Below are 7,593 nucleotides of genomic sequence, written 5' to 3'. Positions count from 1 at the left end.
TGAATAAAAATCAACTTAATTTTAAAAATGAATAAAAATCAGTAAGAAACCACTTAAAATAGGCAAGTAATATTTTTTACTTCAGTTTTAATAGAATAGATGAATGAATATAAACATTTAAGACCAAACTAAATTGTAATAATTTCTTAACATATATTTTTCCACTTGTTCATTAGTTTTGAGTCGTTTGTAATTTACATGAAAAAAGAATAAATAAACGATTATTCTAAGTATAATATATCTTTTTAATTAATTAGGCTTCTAATTTGAGTATATAAATTATGATTGATTTACTTACTCATGAAATATATTTTAAAATGTACATATATTTTCTTTTTGTTGTTAAAAAGGTATTTCCTTCTATTTATGTTGTATAAAATATGAAAAAAAAAAATACGTAATAGATAAATATATAATCTACATATTTATAGATATTTCCTTTTTTATTATTTAAGTAGGTTTTGTAAAAAAGAAAAAGAAAAAGAAACTAAATTTGAAAATCTAATTAGATATTTATCAAGCAAAAAGGAAATAAACATAGTTTTAGTAATTACAATTATGTATAATTTTAAATTCATTAAGGTTATTTTTGTAATTGACCATTGTAAAAATTAACGTGAGTTCGACACATATGAAACTGACTTATCAAATAATATTATATAGATGTTTTTTCTAGCATTTGTATCTATTTTGTTTAAATCCAAATTAAAATTTACATGATTTTAATAGTTGAATGTGTAACAGATGTGTTATGTGTACTTTATTTTTTGCTTGTTCTTGTTTCCTTATGTTGAATATAGCTTGCAATAGCTTTTACGAGAGATCAAGGCTGTAGCTAATCATGGAAATGTGAATTACCTTGATAGTAGAGAAAGCTATTCATAGTCCTTGTAGTTTTGTCAATCATTCAGTGACAGGGGCGAACCTAGGCCAATTGATCTAGTGGGTGCACCATTAAGTATTTTTTCTCATGAAATTTTAAATATAAATAATTTTTATAGGTGCACAGGCCCCCATAGTACACAACCTGGCTTCACCCCTGTTCAGTGAGGAATCATGTCGAGATGCATGTGTTCAGGTGAATCCAAACATTTTCATCAGTTACACATAATATATCATCATTTAAAGAGCTAACTGCACCAAATCTTGGTGAACTCGGTCATCATTAGAATTGACAAAGGTATGAAAATGTCCACATAATCTAGGTCAATTCGCCAACTAAAAAAAAGAAATGACTAATGTTAGACCAGGTATGAAAGACATGTAAAGAATAGATGATCTTGTAATTCATTTAGCTCTCTGCGTATAAAGAAGGTTGATGTCATCCCTCAAATCTCATGTCTACTCATGGAATGTTTCACATTTGCTAAACCCGTTATCATAGAACATTTCTGTAGTATATAGAATATCATGAAAGAAACCCTTCAAAATCACATGAGAACTTATGTAGACTTCCACAACTCTATCTCTACGTGAATGTCTTAAACATTTATTGTCCATAACCCCACAAATATTTAAGAATTCTATCAGTACCAAGTATTTGAAACCTCATTTTAAGAACACTCACAAATATTAATTTCTTATGTCATTGATTGAACGTCACTAACATTGTTCAATGTACATAATATCACCATGTGTTCAGAGCTTGATTTAGCCAATTTTAACAATCTTGTAGAAACAATGGTTTGACATCGTATTATTGCCACCAGGTACTGCCACACATTCTTAAAACTACTTTCTCGTCATACTTATATAGTCAAACCACTGTATCCAGAGATCGGGCATCATAAGAATGAGTGTGTCTATACGAACAAGAGCAATATCATCATCATATTTGGCTTCATGTTTTGCTACTGCGGTAGATCCAGGCGGCTTATTCTTCTTCAAACAATTTACTGCCAATGTCTCTTTGCACTAGTTGCAAATATATATTGGCTTAAGACTCTTTTAAAAACAGCTTCTTCTTTTTGATTTTTTTCGTTTCCATTGTCTTTGAACTCAATGCCTTACATTACAAGTCTCTTATATGAAGTGTTTATTCTGTATTGAATGTATCTTTGCCAATATAAAGTTTACGAAAGAGTGCGAGAGAGGTACTAACATAATAAGGTCATGAAATCCACCTTAACATTGATATTATACAGCTTTAATAATATCATATTTAACTTGTCAAGGTGATCGCAAATGCAACATCTTTAGGCATTCACAAAGAGAACAAACATTGTTTCAGAATCAATTTACCTGACACTTTGATGATTTTGCATGTTAAACACAACAAAATTGTTGAATATTGGTTCAGAAACGCCTTCATTTTGGTTTGCTAAAGATTGTAATGGTTTTTCCCAATAAATTTTGTCAAGCTGTGGGTTTATCTCATACATCTTTTCAACATATAAAAAATCCGACACTATAATGCTAGTTTGTTATAACAAATACGAGAAAATAGCGAGGAAACAAATGAATAAACTAGAAATTAAAAACACATAAATTCAATATGGTTAAGCAAATGCCAACGTCCACTTGCAAAAACAAATATTATCAGTGGAGGTTAACAATATTTTTTGGTTACAATAGATTAAAAGAACACAATATATATGGTACAATTCCCAAAAAAAAATTTCCAGACATAAACTATTTTTGTCCCCATTTAATACTCAGCCTATTTTGATATCCAATTAACACTCAAGATTTAAAACTTGAAATATTTTCACCGTGAAACTAGCAGCGTTAACTCTTTAAAAAAAACATTAAAATCCTAAATTTAATTGGATCACATATGTATATTAAATTATTAGGTAAGGATGACTATACTGAAAAACGCAGCAATTTTTAAATTACTGAATGCATTTATTTATTATGTTTAAATTAGAACTAGGTGAGAGTCCACGTCTTGTACAGACTAATATATATCTAACACATTTTAATGTTAACTAGGATAGAGAAATTTATATGAAAATTATTTAGAAAATATTGTATGGAAAATAAATTTATATTTTTGATCGAATTAATATTTTGGCCCTTAATTTTTTTTATAACTTTTTGTTAATTAAATAATTTATATACAGATGAGCTGATCCCATTTTAAAAAATATTTTAGGTCAAAAAATCATTTATCGCATAAGAACGTTCTTAACGGTTAGGCCGAAGAATATTGGGTCTACTATTTGGTTACAATGAAACTATGTCAGCTCAGTTTTATATCATGATTTATAAATTTAAAAGTTAATTATGCTCGTGAGAAGTTTACGTTCACGTGTCAATCCTAAATATCTTCAATTTTTTTTTTCTTTTTCATTTGGTTATTGCTCGATATAAATATTGAATTTGGAGTTTATTCTCATTTCGTTTGTTTGTTTTGGTCTGAGATTTAGAAAATGTTTAAGATTTAAAATTATTAAAGAGATACATATATAGGTTAAGATCCGCACCTTTTATAGTTATTACTTATTTTATGTTTTATGCATATTATGAAATAATAAAATAATAAGTATATATACTAAATAACTAAGAAATTGGTTACTATTATGTAATAAATTAGCGTGTGCATATAAATCAAACGATCATTTTTATTTATTCGCAATTATTTTAGGGTAAATAAATCAAAACAATCAATCTTATCTATTGTATATGATATATAATTAAATTTAAATGATATTAACATTGATATATAGTATACTTTTAATATGGATATTTATTAAACGAGGTTTCTACTTATATGATTTTATGATTATTTGCATATTTGTGTAACAAAATTTTACACCAACGATTTTTTTTAATGTAGGATGTTTAATAGTTTCAATAATTTATAATTTAATAGTTGGTTATGTTGGGTCTCGGTTTTATGGTTTCTGGTCTCATGGTATGAAGTATTCTCATTTGCTGGTTTCGTTTATTATCGAGTGTATGGATCACAGGAGAATAAAGGCTTACAATATGAGGTTACTTGTATGGAACTATGTTTGATTGTCACTAAGACATTATGGCTTCTTCAAGTAGCATCATATGATAATTTGCTGGATTTCATTGGGTTTTGTCTTTGGTACAGGAACAGTACGTTCGTACTATGGATGGGAGTTAGGAAGCGAGTTGGTTATCTGCAGAAAGCGGGTCTGCCGACAATGTTTGGGACAAATTTGTTGGTCTTTGGAATGGTTTATTGGTTTGGATATCGGGATGAGGATTTCAGAATCATTTTCTGGATGCGTTTACTCTGTTGGATCTCATTAAACCCAACACAGAAAGTCCTTACAATGCAGAAAATGGGTTTATGCCGAGAATGTAGATTGAGGTTGATGGTTTTAAATACGGTTATGAGACGTTTGACCTTGTCTTATGAGATGGGGCTGGGGAACAAGGTACATAAAGTGGGACAGTTATACGTCCGGAGAGGAATATATGGAGTCCATTTGATAGGAAAAACTTTTTCGATGGCTTTCACAATATTAACTTTTCGTTGTGTACTGAAATATATGTATTCGAGCTATAATAGGATTTGGCGCTGGGGTTACAACGGTTCTAATAATGGATATATGGGATTTATAAAAGCTGAAAATTATCCTTTAGTATGGCACAATAAAGGGAATGGTATATTAGATTTTGTTTATCTAGGAACGATGGAGATATTGGATTGGCAAATACATGAATTTGTTCATGACACAGTTTGGAAAATTGGTATGGAATTATTGTATGACAAGGTTCTACATAAGGATAAGGTTTGGGTCGAGAATTTTGGGCCTCATTATTCCCATCAATTTGGCTTTTCGAAGCATATAAAATTTGGATTTTAATGAGAGTACTAAGTTGGAACTGTAGAGGAATGGGTAGCAAATGGACAATAAGTTATTTACGGGAAATAAGGCATAAGCATAAACATGATTTTCTTTTTTTATCAGAAACGAAACAAGAGAAAGAGTTTGTTCAGAATTTTAAGGCCCATTTGGGTTTCGATAATTTGGTCACAGTGGATCCAATGGGAAGAAGTGGTGGATTAGCACTTTTTTATAACAATGAGTATCAAGTTAAAGTGCTATATTCTAGTAACTGGATGATAGATGTGGAAACAGAGGTCATGGGGAAAACGGCTTATATCACTTTTGTGTATGGAGATCCAAATCAACAAATGAGGGACCATGTATGGGAGCGCTTAACTAGATATGGAATTTCGCGATCTGAACCATGGTTCGTTATTGGAGATCTAAATGAGATCACAGGAAACCATGAAAAAGATGGAGGAGCTTTAAGAAATGCGGATTCTTTTATTCCTTTTAATAATATGATTAGAAATAGTGGCTACTGGAATTTCCGGCGAGGGGTAATAAAATGTCATGGCAAGGGAGAAGAGGAAAAGGGAAAGGGGCAGTGATGGTTCGGTGTCGGCTGGATCGTGCTTTGGCAAATGAAGAATGGCACACTTTATTTCCATGCTCTTATACAGAATATTTAAAAATGGTGGCATCGGATCATCGACCAGTGGTAGCTTATTTAGAAGATAAAATTACTAAAAGAAAAGGGCAATTTCGATTTGATAAGAGATGGGTTGGAAGAGATGGTTTCATGGAATCAATATCAATGGGATGGTCGGATTCTAGGGAAGATAGAATTGAGGGTACAGGGAAGAGTTTTGTGGCAAAAATTAGTAATTGTCGTCATGAAATTGCTAAATGGCGGAAAAACAATCCACCTTATGGAAAAGAAAAAATAAATGAATTACAGCAAGCTCTGGAAGATGTTCAGACAGATAACACAAGGACTCAAGAAGATATAATGGAAGTGTCTAGGAAATTACAAGAGGCTTATAGGGATGAAGAAGAGTATTGGCATCAGAAAAGTAGGAATATGTGGCACTCATCTGGAGATCTCAACACAAAATTCTATCATGCTTTGACAAAACAGCGACGGATACGTAACAGGATTGTTGGGTTACATGATGCAGATGGTAATTGGATTACCGAGGAAAATGGGGTAGAAAGGGTGGCTGTTAGTTATTTTGAGGATTTATTTACCTCTTCTTCACCATCGGAGTTTGATGATTTTCTGATGGAAATTCCTGTGACTATCACCCCTCAAATAAATCAACGATTGTTGAGAATAGCTACGGAGGAGGAGGTTAAAGAGGCTCTTTTTATGATGCACCCAGAAAAGGCACCTGGACCGGACGGTATGACAACATTATTTTTCCAACACTCCTGGCACATTATTAAGGCAGATTTGGTGGAGCTGGTGAACGATTTTTTGGTTTCCGGAGAAATGGATGCTAGATTAAATATTACTAATATATGTATGATTCCAAAAACTGAGAGACCTACAAGGATGACGGAATTGAGACCAATAAGTCTTTGTAATGTGGGATACAAGATTATATCAAAGGTATTATGCCAGAGATTGAAATTATATCTCCCCAGGCTCATCTCAGAAACTCAATCGGCATTTGTAGCTGGACGGTTGATTTCGGATAATATTCTTATAGCGCAGGAAATGTTTCATGGGCTGCGAACTAATAAAGCATGCAAAGGAAAGTATATGGCAATAAAAACGGATATGAGTAAGGCATATGATAGAGTGGAATGGGATTTTATTAAGGCTTTACTTCGAAGGATGGGTTTTGATTCTCACTGGATCAAGTTAATGATGGAATGTATAACCTCAGTTCAATATCGGGTTCTACTAAATGGACAACCGCGCGGCCTCATTGGTCCACATAGAGGATTACGTCAGGGGGATCCTCTGTCTCCCTACTTATTTATTCTTTGCACAGAGGCTTTGATCGTAACTATACGAAAGGCAGAGGCAGAGAAACAGTTAACGGGAATGAAGGTGGCAAGAGCATGTCCGCCAATATCTCATTTGCTTTTTGCGGATGACAGTCTTTTCTTTTGTAAGGCTCAAAAAGAAGAATGTCGAACCATTCTTAGGATTTTAACGGAATATGAACATGTATCTGGTCAGCTTATAAATTTCGATAAGTCATCAATTCAATTTGGACATGAGATTGAGGAAGGGACCAGACAGGAATTACGGGATATTCTGGGGATTCAAAATTTAGGCGGAATGGGTTCTTATCTGGGGCTGCCTGAAAATTTGGGGGGATCTAAGATACAAGTTTTCAGCTTTGTACAGGAGAGATTAAATTGTAGAGTTACCGGATGGGCTTTTCGGTTTTTCACAAAAGGAGGAAAAGAGGTGATTATTAAATCAGTGGTCACAGCTCTACCTAATCATGTGATGTCATGTTATCGACTACCTAAGGCAACTGCAAAGAAGTTGACGAGTGCGGTAGCACAATTCTGGTGGAGTCCAGGGGGAAGTACTAGGGGTTTGCATTGGAAATCGTGGGACAAAGTATGTCTTGATAAGGAAGAAGGGGGTTTGGGGTTTAAAGACATCACTGATTTTAATACAGCGATGCTTGACAAACAGCTTTGGCGTCTCATAGAGAAACCAAACTCGTTATTTGCCAGAGTTTTTAAAGGTCGGTACTACAGGAATGCTTCACCCCTGGAACCGATTCGCTCATATTCTCCATCCTATGGATGGCGGAGTATTGTCTCTGCTAGATCTCTGGTAAGCAAAGGACTAATCAAAAGGGTGGGAACA

Source organism: Brassica napus, chromosome C3 (assembly GCF_020379485.1).
Source record: "Brassica napus cultivar Da-Ae chromosome C3, Da-Ae, whole genome shotgun sequence".
Taxonomy (NCBI): domain Eukaryota; kingdom Viridiplantae; phylum Streptophyta; class Magnoliopsida; order Brassicales; family Brassicaceae; genus Brassica; species Brassica napus.
This window is presented reverse-complemented; position numbering follows the sequence as displayed.